Source organism: Triturus cristatus, chromosome 4_1 (assembly GCF_964204655.1).
Source record: "Triturus cristatus chromosome 4_1, aTriCri1.1, whole genome shotgun sequence".
In the NCBI taxonomy this organism is placed as follows: domain Eukaryota; kingdom Metazoa; phylum Chordata; class Amphibia; order Caudata; family Salamandridae; genus Triturus; species Triturus cristatus.
The window spans coordinates 71,805,856-71,824,964 of NC_140585.1; positions in this window are offsets into that span (position 1 = coordinate 71,805,856).

Sequence of the window (19,109 nt, forward strand, 5' to 3'; positions counted from 1 at the left end):
CCCTGTTTATGGTGTCACTCCACAGCCTCTAACCCCCTGATGGGCAAAGCTTTCCATGTTTGTGTCACATAAAAAGAGGCATACTGACCATAACCCCTTCTGTACAAAACCTTCCTATGTTTGTGGTGTCACCCACAGCCTCTAGCCCTGGTTTACAGAGCCCTAGCATGTTTGCGGTTTCATGCCCTACAGCCTCTAACCGACTGGGCCCATATTACAGAAGTGCCCCAGGGGCACAGCGGGCATTTGTGCCCGCTTTGTGCTCCCCCCAGTGCACCTTGGTATTACAGAAGGGCCGCAGATGCTTGTGCGTCCCCTTCTGTGATACAGATGGCACTGGCGCACATGTAGCACAAGCGATATTGAGAGAGGGTGTTTCCTTATTTGTATAGGGGCATGGCCCATGCAAATGAGGGAATCTCTGTGCCCACACCGTATTACAGATGTGGGCGCAGAGGCAAACATGCCTTTAGGAGGCTCACTGAAACTGTGCCAAAAAAGGTGGTGTACTCTCCGTGTGCCTTCTAAAGGCAGCCTTTTAAAGGGATGAAATGGGGCCCCATGGACCCCCAGACATTCCATTGCAAGCGGGTGCAGTCACTAACTGCACCCACCGGCAAGGGAATCTCTGGTCCCCCTTGAAAGTGCACGTGGGTTGCTCCTGCACAGAAAAACACAGAGCAGCTTTTAACAGCGCAAGTTTACGGCTCCCCTGAAGGCAGTGCATTCTTCCCAATAGGACGCACTTGCTTTAAGATGCGCTGTGACGCAAACAGGAAAAGTGCGCCCTATCTGTAAAGGGCGCCAAGTGTTCAAAGCCCTTCCCTGTCTGTAGTGTCGCACCACACAACGTCCAACCCTTGATGTACTGGGACCTTCCCGGCGTGTGATGTCACACTCCACAGCTTCAAACGTATCAATGCACCGAGCATTTGCCTGTCTGCAGTCTCATACACAGCAGTCTCCAATACCTTGGTGCATAAGATGCTTCCTTGTTTGTAGTCTCATACCTCCAAACATCTAACCTCGCCATATACAGAGCCCTCCTCTGTTTGTGATCTCCTACTTCACTACCTCTAACCCCTCGGTGTATGTAGCCCTGTTTGTAATCTCATACCTCAAAACCTCTAGCCCCTCTGCATATAGAGCCATCCTCTTTTTATAGTCTCATACCTGGAAGCCTCTAACCCATCTGTTTACGGAACCCGCGTCTATTCGTAGTCTCATACCTCGAAACCTCTAACCTCTCTGCATACAGAGCCCTCCTCTGTTTGTCATCGCATACCTCAAAACCTCTAACCCCTCCGTATCCGGAGCCCTCCTTTGTTTGTATCCTCATACCTTACTGCCATTGCCTCTTATGTTATATTACGCTCTCTTACCTGAAGTCTTATTCCCCACCACCTGTCATACTTCTGTCTACAGAACCTTTACTTTGTATTGGACTACAGTTCATCCCTAGCCTGCAAGACCACTCTGTGCTTAGAGCCCGCTGTACGTAGCTACGCTACGAAGCGATGCCAAAGGGGATGATGGACGAAGCGTTTGAGCAAATCAAACACTCACCCCCAGTCAACTGATCTGGGTTTAATCCATCATCATTCTTTAGCTCATCCACCACCCCAGTTCAGACATGGCCATATGCAAATCAGTCTGACCCTGTGCCTCATGGGAACAGTCCAGCCCGAACAGCTACGCAACCCCAGTCTGTAACTGCTCTGCCCAAATAGCACTCTGCCTTTAGCTCCCACTACATATTCTGTGACCTCACGGTTGTGCTTAACCCACAGCCTGTAACCCTTCTGGATAGAGAGTCCTATTGTATGTCGTTTTTATGTCCTGGTCTGTAGCACATCCCTATGGCCATCCCCCGCAGCCCACATATCCCTCCTTTCCCTCCTCCCGCTTCCTTGCTCCCATCCCACAGTCTGAGACCAGTTTGCATAAAGATGCTTGTTCTGCATCTCCTATTTCCCAGCCTGTAGCACCTCACTGTGAAGTACACTGTTGCCTGTAGGCTGTTATGCCACAGCCTGCTACCCTTTTGTACAAAGAGCCGGTGTTCTGTTTCTCCTATTCCTCTCAAATGTACCTCTGTGTGAAAAATCCCCTATCTGTAGGCCCCAATCCCACAGCCTGTAACCGTCCGGGGTAAAGAGCCCCTGTTCTGCTGCTCCTGTGCCCCAGACTGTAGGGTTCTGAGTGAAACATTCCCTAACCTGTAGAAGGTGGGAATCCTGCATCGCTCTTTGCAGCTCTCTTAACCCCCAGCCTGGTCGGTGGGTGTTAATGCTTCCTTTAAACTCAGGGACTCATCCAGCTGTTGGGCAAGGCTTGCAGAAATGAGGCGAGAGAGGCTTACCCTGGGGTAAAGATGCGGTCGAAGGCCACTGGAAGGGGCAGAGAGCCCAAGCGTGTGGGAGCAGAGAGACCAGATTTCTTTCTAGGTATGACTGAAGAGGAGTAGAGTGAAGTTCTGCCATATGTGAAAAGTGGTAGATGGAGTGAATCCTGATGTGCTGGCAGATGGGTAAAGCTGAGGGAAAAAGGCTATTTGCATCATTTCCATTTATGGCATGACGAGCATTTGTAATGTGTTCGGCCACCAAGTGAAACTCTCTGCTTGTTTTGTTTAGGAGGTTTACACATCAGTCCTACAGCACAGTACTTCCTGCAATACCAGGACTGGCACCCACTCAGAGCAGTGCCACTGCACCTCAATACTGTTCTCCTATCGCTGTTTCTATTCTGCAACTGAGGACCCTAAACCTTTCGCCTATGCACCTCAGTCCTGACCTGCACAACCCTTGCTCTCCCAGGAAGGAGGGCCATACAGTTTTCCAGTGCATCCCAAGCTTGACTTGCATTGTTGTTCTGTGACTGTTCCCTATGCTTGTATTTTTCTCACCTCTTTGCAGACACTTCCTGTGTGTTTCTGTTCTTTACTTGTCGGCAGGCTGGTTTTATTCTGTTCTCCACACCGCCTCTTGGTAGTAATTCCTGTTTGTCCTGTCCACTCTCTTCATATAGACGGAACTCGATATGTCTCCGGTCTTCCCTTAGTGTGCAGACTGCTGTTTCCTGCCTTCACTCTGTCTCTCCTATCTGCACTTTGTTTATGGATGGGTTTACTCTGTTCACTTCACCATCTTTCCATAGTGTTCTCTGTTTTTCCTTTCTGCCCCGAAAATTGACTGGTGTCTCCTGTCCGTACTTCATGCAAGAACGGTTCTTGTCGTCTCCCCGTACACCCCGATAATGATCTCTCGGTTTTTCCTGTTCGTACATTGTGCATGGATGACTTCCTGACTCCCATCTGCTTTCTGTCCATAGATTGCTTTACAGGTCTTTCCTGACCTACCCTTGTTCATAGACAACCTCTCCATGTGTCTTCTGTCTGTCCTCTGCTCAGAGACAGTTCCCTATGTCTCTCTTCTTCCTTCTAAGTCCACATGTTGTCCTTCTTAGCTCCCCATGGGGTCTGCTGTACGTGGTAAACATCCTTAACAACGAAGTTTTTATAACTACTTACATGAACAACGAATCATGAACCACGACCAATCCTGAACAACGACAATTCTAAACCACGACTTTCCTTAAGCACGAGTAAAGTCATCTGAGCTAATGAAAAACAATTGAGTGGGTCTTGTAATTTATGCAGATTGTTCGTAATTCGCCATCAAAGGCACACAGCAGATACAATCTGTCGGCCTGCGTGCCTAGAAGGTCAGGGCGTTGGAAGTAGAGCAGTTATTGTGCGTGATCTGTGCTTTGAACTGGCACGGGAGTGCCAGTCACCGGAGCATAATTGAAGTGAAGTGCACGGAGAGGGAGGGCAGAGGCAGCAGTTCGCTTTCCGAGTATTACTGAATACAGTCAGGGCGCAGAGCAATCAATCACTTTGCCGTTTAACTGCATCACATTAAGCATTATAAAAAAAAAAAAACATGTTGATGCATACAAGTTTCAAATAAATTTAGATCTGTGCAGATGCAAAAATTTCCCCAAGATAAAGTTTCCACTTGTGCAGCGTGTAGAAGAAACTTTCTTCCCTGCAAGCGGAGCGACCCATAACACTCTCCATGGCTGTCCGTTCCAACGTGCCCTCCTCTCATCTGGTGAGGTTTGATCATTTTGGTTGTTTATTATTCCAAGTTGAAGCCTTCTACCTTCGTTCTTTTCCCGATTATACATCTCATTGGATGGGCGTTCAGCTTGCACAAATGCTGGCAGTTAAACTGCGGCGACTTTGTTCTTTTTTGGGGCCAGGGTCAGATGGGCATATTGGGCAATCTGGCAGTGCCAGATGGGTCAGTCTGACTAGTCAGTTTGTGGGTCAGATTTATGGCGGTGTGTGGGCTGCCTTCTTATTAGTTCTTATCAGTTGGTCATTTTGCTTCACACACAGAAGTATTGTTATTACAATGGTTTAGAAACTCGTAAATAATGTAGTGGTTTGGCATTGCTCGTTGTTTAGCCTTCGTGGTTCAGGAATTCGTGGTTCAGGCAGTAGTTGTTTCATCATATACCCGCTGTGCGCATCTCTCTTTATCCTAGAAGCGGTTCCAGTGCCTCTCCTTTCCTCAACAGTCCGTATCCACTTATCCATGCTTCCCCGTATCTGTTCAGACACTTCTGCATGGTTTCATCTTACATGAGTAGTTGCTAGTTTCTCTCCTCCCTGCATCTGTCCACATCTGCCTTCCAGTTTCTGTTCTCCTCTATCTGCAAGTGATCCTCCGTGTCTCCATTCCTTATAGATATGTAAACTGTTCTCTATCTCGTCTTTACATTCTATGCCCATAGATGGTTCGCCAGGCCTGGCTTAACCGGTCTGTACATGTTTGTCAATATCTTACTTCTGGTTTCTAAATGCAGTTGCTCTTCTCACATATCCTTGTGGTCTGTCTCCACTTCGCTCATGTGTAAATGGACAACTCTCTGTGGCGTTAAAGGTAAATTGTCTGTTGTCCTGTCAGTCGTAATCTGTTCTCCATGCCACTTATTTCCATCCTCTGTCTTTAGGATGTTCTTCCTCTGTCTTTTCTTTGCTTCCCTGACCTAGAACGCTTTGGTCTATAAGCAATTTTCATTGTCTCCTTTTCCTATATTTAAATAATCTCTCATTGTTCTGTTTCTCACCCACCCACGGACTGTTCAATGGGCCTCTCCTGTAATTACATGTAAATAAACTAGTCCACTCTTCCACTTGGCTTTCCTCACCTTTTGATATGCTGTTTTCCTGATCCTTTCCATCTATAAACGGGTATCCCTAGCATGTCTATCTTCATTGTTAATCATGAATCTCCTTCCCTCAACTGTCCCTGTACAGTTCTGCATTACCTCTCATATCTGTGGGCCTACATTCCTCACTCTGCCACTTCCATTATGGACGTCATTTCCTTCTGGAGAAGAGGGAGTTCATTAGCTGGGTCTTCTTTGTCTGAAACATGACCATCAACAGCAGGAATCTTAAGTTCCTAAACTTGGACGCCACTTGCTAAATGGCAGAGGCTGACCGTCCAGTGTCCGTGGGGGAGGCATGCTGCAGGCAGTATTCTCCACCTCTAGATCTAAGTGATTGTGTCAGATTAGCCCACTTTCTCACCTATTCTGTTGCTAGAGCAGGGATAGCCAAATTAAGTGTTATGCTTTTGCCATATGATAGTTTTTGTGTAGCAGTTTAGGCCTCTCGGGTATACTGCCATTCAGCGTGCCAATTTCTGTGGGACCAAGCCTAGATTGATGCACTCTGCTCTTTGTTACCACCTAAAGACACCCAACCTCCCAGCTATACGTAAAGAGAAGACCGCTTGCCTCATCAGAACCTCAAACTACATTGATTCAACTCCACCCAGGATACTTGTCCCGTTGACCACCACCGGCCATCTGGTTGTCAATCCTCGCTCTGCATCTTTTTAATAAGATTCTCAGTCCAGCATTCCCCTTGACTATAGTCCAATTCTGCAATGTTACCGTTGAGCTCCATTTCATGGTCCAGTTTCTGTCCCTGATCGATGAATTTTAGACATAAACCAATTGCCTTTGCCTGGAGTCGGTGTATTTGGTTTCATCCAATAACTAAGTTATAAAACCTCTTTTGCTCATTGTCCTCAGAAATCCAAATGCACTTCACCTTCCACCTTAGGGAGGTGGTAAAGCAGCTTCAATTCTCTCATTTTCCTATGGTCCTAATGCAGAGCTTTTTTCAAGAATCTGCTACTTCATAATGCTGAGTCCTTGCTCATTGGTAAATGTACTGTTGCTGGCCTTTACTTCTCGCCACCATCTTTCATTGGTGCTCTCGTTGGATTGAGGCAGATCTCATTTTTTTCTTTACATGTTTCTTGCATAGTAAGTGTTAAGTGCTGCAGCCCTGGACTGCATTGAACTAGTAGGCATACATGCCAACATTTAGAAACTCACAAGAGGGAAGTTTTGCAGAAGGACCATGTTTGGTTTTGACAATTGACAATGGATCATTGAATAATTTAGGAGAGAAGATCACATTTTTTTGCTTAGAAAAAAAAATTGGATCCAAAAGATCAGATTTGGAGTATATGCCGCTGAGAATCGCGCACAACCATTTGGAGGTGGATGCCTGGCCAACCCCATAGTATCTTCATTGAAGCGCTTTCCACATTCCAGCCCTATGCTTACAACAATGCCTGGGGAGGGAGGGTATTTATTTTTAAACTTCATTATATTTTGTAAGCTGATTTTTTTGTTTTTTGTTTTTTTAAATATGTTTTTTAAACTGCTGCATTGTGTTTTGAATTGTTGTGGCCAAATATTGATAACATACATTTTGGACTTCTTTTTTGAAATATTGCCAAAATTGGAACTCTCCCTCTTTGGTGAGGCACACTACTGTAAAGAAAGTCTTAGGGAGAAGATGCGGAGTGGCGATGCATCGTGATTTAGATTGGGGTGCTGTAGCGAATGTGTTATTTCTCAGGTAACATTCCTGGACTTTTTGTCAAAAGCAAGTCATGTGATTAAGAGGTCGTTTAAGGTTGTTCTACCTTCTCTGAAAATATGGACTGCTGAAACGCAATTGCCTTAGCTGGTATTTGTATTACGGTAATCAGTATTTAAAAAGTCCCATCAGTGCCAGTGTATTGGGATGAAGGCGTTTGTTCCATGAGACATGCCTCCCCCACCATCTGGTAACCTTGCCTGTGGTCTCTGTCGATTGACTTACAATGCTGTGCTTTACCTGCTTCAATATAACCATGTGCCCTCGCAGCTGCTGCACGTTCCTGCAATAAAGTCCTGAATAGGAGTCTGCCGAGCTATGAATTAGGCCAAGCCATTCCTACTCCCCTACTTAGTGTGTGACTGTGTTTCATTTGCATAAATCTCATCTCTTCAGATTTGAGTCTGATTCTGTGTGCCTCTGCTCTGCCCGTCTGTAACGCCAGTGCAAATGTGCCATTCTGTAAGGGGCATCAATCACCAACTCAACCTTCAGAGGCACTGTTGAAATGAAAGATGCCAGGAAGAGGAAACCTGATGATTATTATTATTGTGATTAAAAGCAAAAAGGAAGCGGTCTCCGAATACTTCAAACTTCCCATAGACCTTAATTTGATCAATTTGGGAAAGTGGAAACTCTCACCAGATTTAACAGATTATAGTTTGGAACAGAGTGCACGTCGCAAACCTGCTAAGGTAGGGGTCACTAATGTAAATTCACCCTCAGTCGACCGATGATCTGGGTCTCCTGGAATTTTCTCTTCTGTAAGAGACCCTTTTCAATTTGTTGCCAATCATTCCAAGCCCTATCCTTTCCCACTTTCCCTCCGTGCACCTGTTCAATACTATTCATCCCAGAGCCAGACCACAATTCTGGACAAAACAAACCCCCGAAGAAACTAATGAACGGTTAATAAAGTCTGTAACAGTGGAGACACCACTGGGATTGGGAAATCCCCGAGTTCTGCTGTTTGTTTTAATTTGTTTTTAGAGTCTCTTCTGTGATTAGAGGACACAATCCCAGAAGGAGGAACCTCACATGAGGAATATAAAGGGCAAAATTCAGTTCTTTGATGGCAGTGAGTCACACAGATCCAGTGGAGGAGTATTCGGGCTAAGGCACACTTCTGTCTCATGGTGGAGCTGTTTAAGGAGGGTGCATAATGTGACTGCGGCTAACAGGTTGAACTACTACCCAGTCAGTTGGACAACTTTATAGGAAATGCAGGTGGGGGCCGGGGTAGACTGTATTTAATGCACACTCAAATTGGTCACATAGTGATCTGCACCAGCACATAAGCATCACCATTCCTTCAACAGAGTGAGGATTGTGTTGGCTAACTTATTCAGATGTGAAGTTAGGTTAAAGCACATTGGGTGTGTTCAGAAGAGGTGAATGTTATTTTGTCTGAGTTAGTGAGTGTGCCCCCCCCCCCCCCTTTTACCGCCATAAGTTTGCACCAACATTGGGGACTTCACCTGTGTCTGTCTTTTTTTTATTTGTGTTTATTTGCCAAATCTGCTGAGTTATGAATATTCGTTGTTTTATTTTGAAGGAGAAAAGGAAAAAAGTATCTATATATAAATATATATATATATACATATATATAATTTTAAAAGATGTTGTCTTAAGCATGTAAATATCGGTCAATGATTCTTCTCAACTGTGGGTATGATAGTAAAAGAAATCAAGACTTTTTACCAACCTGTCTCAGACTCTGCTTTGTCTCATTGAATGCAGTAGATACAATTGTGTTGAGGGCACAGGGGGCGAGGGTAAGCTGTTGTGTATAAATTGACTTTGACGTGGAGTTCAGTTTGATGCCTTGATATGGAAGAAAGGAGCATGAGGTAAATATGCTTGACGGCATCTGACGCACACAACCACACCTTTTTGTCAAACCAGCATCCAGCTATCACAGTTAAAAACCTGAGCAAACCTATGTTCGCCACATGTGAAGCAGTAAATCAGGAATTTGCATTGTGCAGCCCAGGTGCCACTTGGGGTCCACTTGACCTTTACATGTGGACCCTGTGATGAGTAATGCTGGACTGCTGTTCACTGAACTGAGCTCGAATATTCAGAAAGATGTTAAACGGGCAAGCATTTATTTACACAACTGAAGTAAATGAAAAGAGGCTCAGAATGTGTCCTGCTTCATTTATCTTTATATGAACACCTTCTTGTTTAAAGACATTGGGCATGGGTAACAAATGTAAAAAATATGATAGTCTCTTCAGAATTCAATTAAGTGTATATTCGTAGTATGTGTTGGCTTGAGAAACATATGCTATGCATACTTCTGCCATCTAATGTTGGACCCGGACTTTGCCATTTGTTTTTCTCGAGGAAGCTTTATGATCGGCGTCATGTCGTCCCCCGCCCCCTTCGAGGTATTGCGCACGTCGAACACTTTGTGCCTCAAAGTTTTTTTCCACCATCAGGCTCAGACGGACTACGTAGAAGCTGTCCAGAATTTGGCGCTACATGGCCTAAGGGAAAACAATTGCTATCAGAATCGACTTCTACACCGGCAAAATACTTCCGGTAATCTGACATAGTCAACCGTTGAGAATGATCGTCTGTGGGTGATGGAGACGAAGAAAGAGCTTTTCAAACAGTGCCCTCAGCTCGGAGCCAAGTACAAACACTCCGACACACATTTGTAACGTGTGCCTCTCTCTGGAGCACAAAGAACAGTGCACCACTTGCGCATTGTTAAAAAATAAAGACTCTTCAGACACGACGAGATCGACGCCTTGCACACACTATGGAACATGCAGTCAAGGCAGAGTTTAGCCGCGACGTGGACGTTGAGGCCAGCGCTCAGACAGGATGTCCGGTCACTGCCAGCCCACACTACACTGCGTGCCAGATCTCTTCTGGGGAAGAACAAGCTCCGGTACAGTCCAATATACCGGCACCGATCACAGACTTAGGACTGAGGACCAAGACGACACAACGTACTGTTTGTACTACTATCCCCCATGCAAATAAGATAACACACTCACCACCACCAATACCCCGCCATGGTGCCCAACAATCTTTGGGTTTAGGCTGACACCATGACCAAGCCTCAGAGCTGAGAAAGGACGAGGATATTCTTGATCCTGATTGGGTGGCCAGGCAACAACAAGGGTAAGGTTCAAAAACGCTAATGGCACCGAAGAGTGCATCGGTGCCGACCAAGCCTTCGACACTAAGGCATAACTCGGAACCGACAATATCTGCACCAAAGAGTTCCAAGAAACCTACATCGGAGCCAAAAAAAACTTTTGAATCGAGCAGAATGAAGTCGAAAACTTTGGAACCGAGTTCTGAGAAACACCTCGGACACTCTTCTAAACAGAACAAAATCCATGAATCCACATTTTAAAGCCTCAAACTGTTTCTAAAAGCATTTCTTCTGCACACAAGAAACATAACACACAAAGTACTAAACCCACTAAAAATCAAGGGGTAGTATTTGAGGGACTGCAATATTTTATGCAAGAAAAAAGAAAAGAGGCTGCTAAAAGAAGAGCAGAAGATCAACAACTTCCTCAGCCTTCACAAAAGATTGTACCACAAGAAACTACGTCCATAAGCCCTTTAATTTTTAGTGTACCTGCTTCACCTCAAACTCGTTTACCCCCTCCACAAGGAGAAGAGGGAGAAATACAGGACACTGATTCCCAGGGCACACAACATACTAATGACACACCTGCCCCATGGGAAGACTATGTTGTGGTTCTACTAGATTTACATATGGAACCACCAGTGTCTAAAAAACATTCTACCCTGATGACACTTCATACCATCATAGCTTCATACAAAGAGTTGCTGAATATTGTAGGAAGGTGGAATCTGACTGCATAGTTACCCCCACTTTTTGCCTGGTGTTTTGCTGGTTTTCGACTTTAGTCTGGCTGGGACCCTGCTATCCAGGGCCCCAGCCTAGCTGCTTCGTCTCTAAATTGATTGAATGTACTCTAGGTACACAACAGATTGGATTCTGGGGTTTCCTTATAAGTCCCTAGTATATGGTATACTATATACCCAGGGCATAGGTACCCCAGAGGCCTCTCAGGGACTGCAGCATGTATTATGCCACCCCTGGGAGACCGGTTAAAATGACACAACAGGTCTGCTACAGCAGCCTGTGTAAGGTGGTGTATGCACCCCTTACTTATATATAGGTTCCCTATATCTATATATCACTGCACATATAAACCTATCAGTCACCCCTATGGCAGTCCTTATCAATCCTGAAGGCAGGGTGCTGGGTTTTATGTGAGAGGGTGCCCATGCATGAGCAGAGCCCCTCAGCAGCCTTCGGAACCATTATGTTCGAGGCATATGAGCTGCAGATCACACACTAAGCATGGAACACCATCTGGTGTTGGGCCCGGATGTTTGCACTTGTTTTTGTCTTGGAAAAGTCTTTGGAAGTCACGAGATAGGGGACTCCTCCTTTGGATGATAGTGCGCATGGGCTTCAGCTCCATCTTCAGACAGTTTTTATTTTCCGCCATCGGGCTCGGATGTGTTTCTCGCACTCCAGTTCGGAACAGTCACCGATTCCACTCTCAACGCGCAATCCTTCACCCTTCACCGGTACTGTTTTCGATCGCAATCCCTAGTCTTCGTGCATCTCTTCAACATCGAAGTCCTCGATTCCGGTCGTCGACGAAGGCCTTCGGGCCTACCTGGGCATTGGTATCTGGCTCATGGAAAGGACGACATTCAAGAAATGTCCTTAATGTGGGTCGAAATTTCCCCACACCGATCTGCATGAGGTGTGCAACCTCTGCTTGTCTCCGGAGCACAAGGCCAGAGACTGAGCAGCTTGTGCCTCGACCATTCAAGATCGTTGAGCCAGGAGAACAATGGCTCGCTCGTCAGCGCCCATTCCCGATGACATCTTCCAGGAGAGCGTCGATGTACCTGAACAGGAGCGCATCGAAGAAGGCCCAGTCAGCGCCTCCGAAGCTGATGACTCCGACATTGAGGACAACACTCCGGGGCAGCGGGTCTTAAGTAGAGACGTCGGCCCCGACCCCCTCCCGACACCATCGAAAAAGGCTTCGGTCAAACCTTCACCTTTGGGCCCAGGTGCACACCGAGAGACTGCTTCCCATACTCCGCCCTCGGGCCCGACAAAGAAGCCTACTAAGCCTTCAGGGGTCTCGGGCTCGAGTCAGTTTACCATCTGTACCGAGCGGACACCGGCATCGAAAAAGAAACCACCCTCCTCCTCCATTCCAATTGCTGCCTCCACATCCAAGCACTCGGCACCGAAATCTACAGGCACTGCCCATCGACTTCGAAAAAATACTCAGAGCCGAACAAAAAGCAGATCCCTAAAGCTTCGGATCCACACCCTTCGGAGCCAAAAAAGCCTCGGATCCAAAAAAACACCCGGTTCCACAAGTGGCCACAGAGACTGTAAAACATCACAGTTCTAAGCCAAAGGAGCACAAACCGTTCCAGAGTCGGTGCCGCGCAAGTCTACTGAAAGGGTCGGAGCCGAAAGACCAACCTCTATCAGAAGAGCTATTTAAACCAGACCTTAAACAGAAAACTCTTCTAAAAGACCCTAAAACTGGTCAGCTGACTTTAAGTACAAAGAAGGGACCATTGGATACGCCTGTGCCAGCTACACCACCTAAAAGAAGGGACATTGCCACATCTCCCCTCAGGGTCCCTTCTCCTCCTCCTCCTCATCCTCCCCCCCACCATTCTCCTACACCATCTCCTCCACCAATGGATGATGATGACGACACAGGAAGGGGTGCGGATGATGAGCTGCTAGGGGATCCACCTTATTCCCCTGACCCCTGGGACGATTATAGTACACCAGATGTCCCTAATGTTCCACAGAATGACATCTACCCCTCCAGGCCTTCCCCTCCGGAGGACACAATGGGCTTGCATCAGCTTCTACACAAAGCTGCCCAATACCATGGGGTAGACTTACATACTGACCCTGTGGAAGAGGATTTCCTTATGGACACCTTTGATAACCCACAAAGGTCCACCACTATTCTGCCCATGCTAAAAGGAGTTACCAAGCATGCACGTGAGGAATTTAAAGATCCTGTCAGGGCTAGGATTATTAACCCCAGGATCGACCAAAAAATACAAGGCTGCCGCAGGAGACCCAGCGTACATTAAGGGCCCTGTACCACTAGACTCCCTTGTAGTCTCCAATGCTAGAAAGAGGGCCAACTCTCAAACATCAGGGGATGCTCCACCCCCGATAAAGAGTCTAAACTCTTAGACGCCTCTGGCAAAAGAACCGCTTCACAGGCAACTAACATATGGCGTATCGCCAACACTCAAGCACTGTTAGCTAGGTACGATAGGGCACGTTACGACCAACTTGAAACCCTATTGCGACACCTCCCGGACAAATATAAGGACAAAGCTAATCACCTTATACAAGAGGGGAAACTCCTCACCAACACCTCCATTCATTGCGCGCTGGACGTGGCAGATACCGCTTCCAGAGCTGTCAACACAAGTGTTCTCCTGCGTAGACATGCCTGGCTACGCATTTCAGGTTTCAAACCTGAAGTACAAAGTTCCATCTTAAACCAACCATTCGATCAGGAACACCTATTTGGCCCTAATGTTGATTCATCCCTTGAAAAGGGAAGGACATGGACACAGCTAGATCAATGGGAGCCTTGCAATCGCAAGCTCCCAGATGTTCCTTTCATCGTCCCTCTTACAAGGGCACCTCCAGAGGCTACTCCTCTGACAACCCCTCCGCCTCGTATAAGACTCCCACCCAGTCTACATCTACTAGAGGTTACCAGAGAGGAGGCTACAGAGGCAACAATAACAAAGGTAGAGGCAAGATCAACAACACCCGCTCTGCCTCCACCCCTACCCAGTGACTTCCCACCATTCCCCCCCGGCCCATTCCACTCCAGTCGGGGGGAAGATTACAACAGTTCCTGCCTGTTTGGACCAACATCACCACAGACAGGTGGGTGAGACAAATCATTCAATCGGGCTTCTGTCTAGAACTCACCTCTACCCCCCCAAACATACCACCTAAGCAGCGCCCAATGTTGTTAGAACATTTATCACTGGTCAAGCAGGAAGTCATCTCCCTCCTACAAAAGAGTGCAATAGAACCAGTTCCCCTGCACCAACAAAACACACTCTGTATTTCTCATACCAAAAAAAGGACGGCTCTCTGAGACCTATTCTGGACCTCAGCTCCCTAAACCTCTACATACAGTCAGACCATTTTCACATGGTCACACTTCAGCAGGTCCTTCCTCTTCTTTCACAAGGCGACTTTCTTGCCACTCTAGATCTCAAAGACGCCTACTTCCACATTCCCATTCCCACATCTCACAGGAAATATCTCAGGTTCGTAGTGGACGGTTAACACTACCAATTCAAAGAACTCCCTTTCGGAGTCACCACAGCACCCTGGGTATTCACCAAGTGCCTGGCGGTAGTGGCAGCCCATCTCAGAAGACAGCACATTCATGTCTTCCCATATCTAGACGACTGGCTCATAAAAGCCAGCTCATACAGTCAGTGTGTACAGCACACTCACGCCACTATTCAACTACTGCACGACTTGGGGTTCACAGTAAACCACGCAAAGTCTCATCTACAACCGTCCCACATAGGGCCACAATAGACACCTCAAAAGTGCTCCCTTATCCTAGTCCAGCCAGGATAGCAAGCATACACGCCCTCATAACCACATTTCAGTCTCAACACTCTCTTCTAGCTCGAGTGTTCAAGCAACTCATAGGGATGATGGCCTCTTGCATATTCATAGTGCCTCACGCAAGACTCTAGAAACGTCCTCTCCAAGAGGGCCTAGCACGCCAATGGAACCTCCTCTCCAAGAGTGCCTAGCATGCCAATGGAACCAGGCTCAAGGTCAGTTAACAGATCTGGTGTTGGTAGACGGTCGCACTCACCGCTCTGTGCCATGGTGGAACACCAAAAACCATTCCAAAGGGCGACCATTCCTAGAGCCAGTTCCACAAATTGTCCTGACAGCGGACGCATCGCTCTCCGGCTGGGGAGCTCATATTTTACATCACACCATGCAGGGCAGGTGGACTCCTCAACAAAAATTACTCCACATCAACCACCTGGAGTTACTAGCCATATTCCTAGCCCATAAAGGCATTCCAAAAGCAAATATCGGGCACGGCTGTCCTAGTCCGCACGGACAACATGACAGCCATGTATTACATACAGAAACAAGGCGGGACACATTCTCTACAGCTCTCTCATCTAGCACAAAGCATATGGAGATGGGCTGTACCGCAGAACATTTTTCTCCTAGCCCAACAGTCCAAAACAACATAGCTGATCTGTTAAGCTGTCAAACGCAACAGATTCATGAGTGGGAACTTCATCCATAAGTTCTTCAACCATTTTTTCAAATATGGGGCTAACCACGCATAGACCTCTTCGCCACACACAAACGCCAAATGCCCAAGCTTCACCGCCAGATTCCCACACCCATTGTCCAAAGGCAATGCGATATGGATGAATTGGTCAGGCAGATTTGCGTACGCTTTTCCGCCTCTCCCACTCATTCCATTGATGGTGCGAAAGCTACAGCAACACTCACTGTCTCTCATTCTAGTTGCTTCAACTTGGGCAAGACAACCATGGTACACCACATTACTGGAAATCTGTGGTTCCGCACCAAAAACTGCACCTCTCTCCACACCTCTTAACCCAGAACCGTGGAGAGATCAGACACCCGGACCCAGCTCAGCCTTGCGATCTGGCTCCTGAGGTCTTAGAATTTGGTTCCCTTACCCTTCCCCCTGACTGTATGAACGTTAAGGAGGCTAGAAGTCCCACCACTAGGGCCTGCTATGCAGCCAAGTGGAAAAGATTTGTTCTATGTTGTCATAACACGATCAATCCCCTAGATGTGTCTATCCAACACATCATAGGTTACCTGCTACATCTCCAAAGGTGTAACTTGGCTTATACATCTATCAGGTTGCACCTCGCTGCCATAGCGGCCTATTTACAAAATAGGCAACAACTTATCCCTTTTCAGAGTACCTGCCATCAAAGCATTTATGGAAGGGCTTAAAAGAATAATTCCTCCCAGAGTACCACCCTCACCTGTGTGAAATTTAAACATCGTTCTCACAAGACTAATGGGGCCTTCATTCGAACCTCTACATGAATGTGAGCTCCAGTTTTTAGCATGGAAGGTTGCTTTTTTAGTGGCCATCACTTCTCTTAGAAGAGTTAGTGAACTCCAAGCACTAACCATTCAGGAACCTCTTACAAATACATCATAATAAAGTTGTTCTACGAACTAATCCTAAATTCCGCCCTAAAGTTATTTCTCCCTTCCACCTCAATCGGTCTGTAGAGTTGCCAGTGTTCTTCTCGCAACCTCAAACAGTCACAGAGAGAGCTCTTCACACTCTAGATGTCAAAAGAGCACTGCTTTATTACATTGAAAAAACAAAACCTTTTCACAAGACAAAACAGCTTTTCGTATCCTTCTCACCACCACATAAAGGCAACCCCATATCCAAATCTGGGCTAGCAAGGTGGACTGTCAAATGGATACAGATTTGCTATCACAAAGCAAAAGGAACAATGTCAGTTCCCCCTGAAGCCCACTCTACCCAAATGATAGGGGCTTCAATGGCATTTTTAGGGAACATTCCCTTACATGACCTCTGCGAAGCAGCCACATGGTCTACACCGCACACAATCACAAAGCACTATTGTGTAGATGTGCAAACAAAACAGCAAGCTAGTGTGGGCCTGGCTGTACTCAAAACATTATTTTAAACTATTGCAACAGATACTGGTTGTCGCCGCTAAGGAGGGGTACTACTATTCAATCTATGCTTAGTGTGTGATCTGCAGCTCATATGCCTCGAACGGAAAATGCTACTTACCAGTATGCATCTGTTCTTGGCATGTAGAGCTGCAGATCCACACACGCCCACCCACCTCCCTGGCTACCTTTATCTGTTCCAGTATTATCTTATTTAGATACAGCATACATGGGCATCTTTTCTGTTTCCCACAAAACTCCGATGCCCATGCGCACTATGATCCAAAGGAGGACTCCCCTATCTCGTGACTTCCAAAGACTTTTCCAAGACAAAAACAAGTGCAAACATCCGGGCACAACACCAGATGGGGATCTATGCTTAGTGTGTGGATCTGCAGCTCTACATGCCAAGAACAGATGCATACTGGTAAGTAGCATTTTCCTCCAGGGGTGTTTGTGATGCAGCCAGACCATATACTCTAAGTGCATTATAACCTTGCGGTAAATGCTAACTTTGTAATGGCTGCACGGAAACATGTGTTTGGTGTCAAACACCTTGGAATCATACCTCAACACCAGTAACTGATGTGGGAGGTATGATTCCACTCTACTAGAGGGAGAACCATGACTTCACCGGTACACCCGGTACCAGCTTCACAGACCCTGGCATCACAAAATGGATGCTGTCAGCCACAGACACGAGTCTGCCCTCCTGCTGCTGGACAAAACTCCGGCAGGGGAGGCCTGGACAAAGGGTTTCCTGTCACAGGGAGGTGTGACCACCTCCCAGACAGGCTTTAGTGTATTGGGGCTGGGTGGGTGCACTCCTAGATTGCTTTGATGTCTGCACAGGGGGCACATTTGGTGTCCCCGTGCATAGTCCAGCTCAAACCGGTTGCAGGGGCTACCAGCCACTGCTCTGGCACGAAACTGGACAAAGGATATGGGTGTAGCCACCCCTCTGTCCTGACCCTCCCATAGGTGGGTCCCCAGAGTTTGTCCCACCCCTTCCTTGGGTATAAAGTAGGAACCCCTGACTACAGGACTTTAGATTTACCTGGACGAAACTCTGCTACAGAATCCCAGAACTTCCACTATTTACATGATGTTGGATGACCCGAAGAATCTCCCTTGGAGTAAAGGAGTTACTCCCCTGCAAGGCAGGCACCAAAGACGCATCTGTCCGGTTTGCAACTACGCAGCTCCTGAAGGACTCCGAAGACTTTTCAACACAGGAGGCGGGTTTCCAAGCTTCCCAGAGGCCGATCCATGCTCTCAGCAATCCTGAGATCCAAAGTCCTCGTGGGGACCGTGCAACCCGAACCCCTGGACACCGTGCACATTTGCAGCAGTATATGCTTCTCGGCGATCCCTGAGGCTGTGCTTTGGGCTACTTGTAGTCCAGACCTCGAGCAGTGATTCCACCGAAAATTACTGGCCTACACAGAAGGTAGGTTCTCAGACTTCCCAGAGGCCGACCCGAGCTCCTAGCAAAGCTGAGACCCGTAGCCCTCGTGGGGACCGTGGAACCAGAACACCTGGACACTGTGCACATTTGCAAGTGCTTATGCTTCTCGTCGATCCTTGAGGCTGTGCTTTGGGCTGCTTATAGTCCACACCCCGAGCAGTGTCTCCACCAAAGATTACTGGCCTACACTCACCGAGTGACCCGTGGGCTGGTATTTAGTGATTCCTCTCGAGGTCCCTTCGCAATCCCTTGTCCGATGACTTGTGGGTCCCTGAGAAGGGTACTTTGACTTTCAATGGGCTTACCTGGTTGCTCCAGACGTGCCCTGACTCTCCATCGCTTGGGGAGTCCAGAGGACCTTGCAGGTCCACACCGAAGCCGTTTTACTCTCACCGCATGGGCTGCCGTTGCCAAGGCTTGTCGGTCTCAAATCTGGACACCGACCCCCCCCCCCTTCCCCGCCAGCACTCGACATCCTTCATGGGACAGCTCGCCTGCAGACTGGTCGTCGTCGCCTCCTGGTCTCCGTGGCAGTGGAGCCAGGTGTTTTGCACCTGAAACACCCGACATCGGTGGGCATTAGTCTATCGTGCCCCTGGTCACTGGCAAGTGACGCAGACTCAGGCCCCTCTGCTTTAAGGTTCTTCACATCTTCGATCCAGGCTTGGATCACACCGGACACTTTGCACGGCAGCAGCACTTTGCAGCAACTCTCCATTGACAACATCGAAGAATCCCGACACCATTTGACACCTATGCACCCAGCTTCCCTGGGTTAGGTAACATGAGTACTCCAGTGCTCTCGTGGGTGCTGGCCTTAGAACCTTCTCATTCTGAAAGGGCTTGCTCCAAGTCCTCTCCTAAGAGTCCTT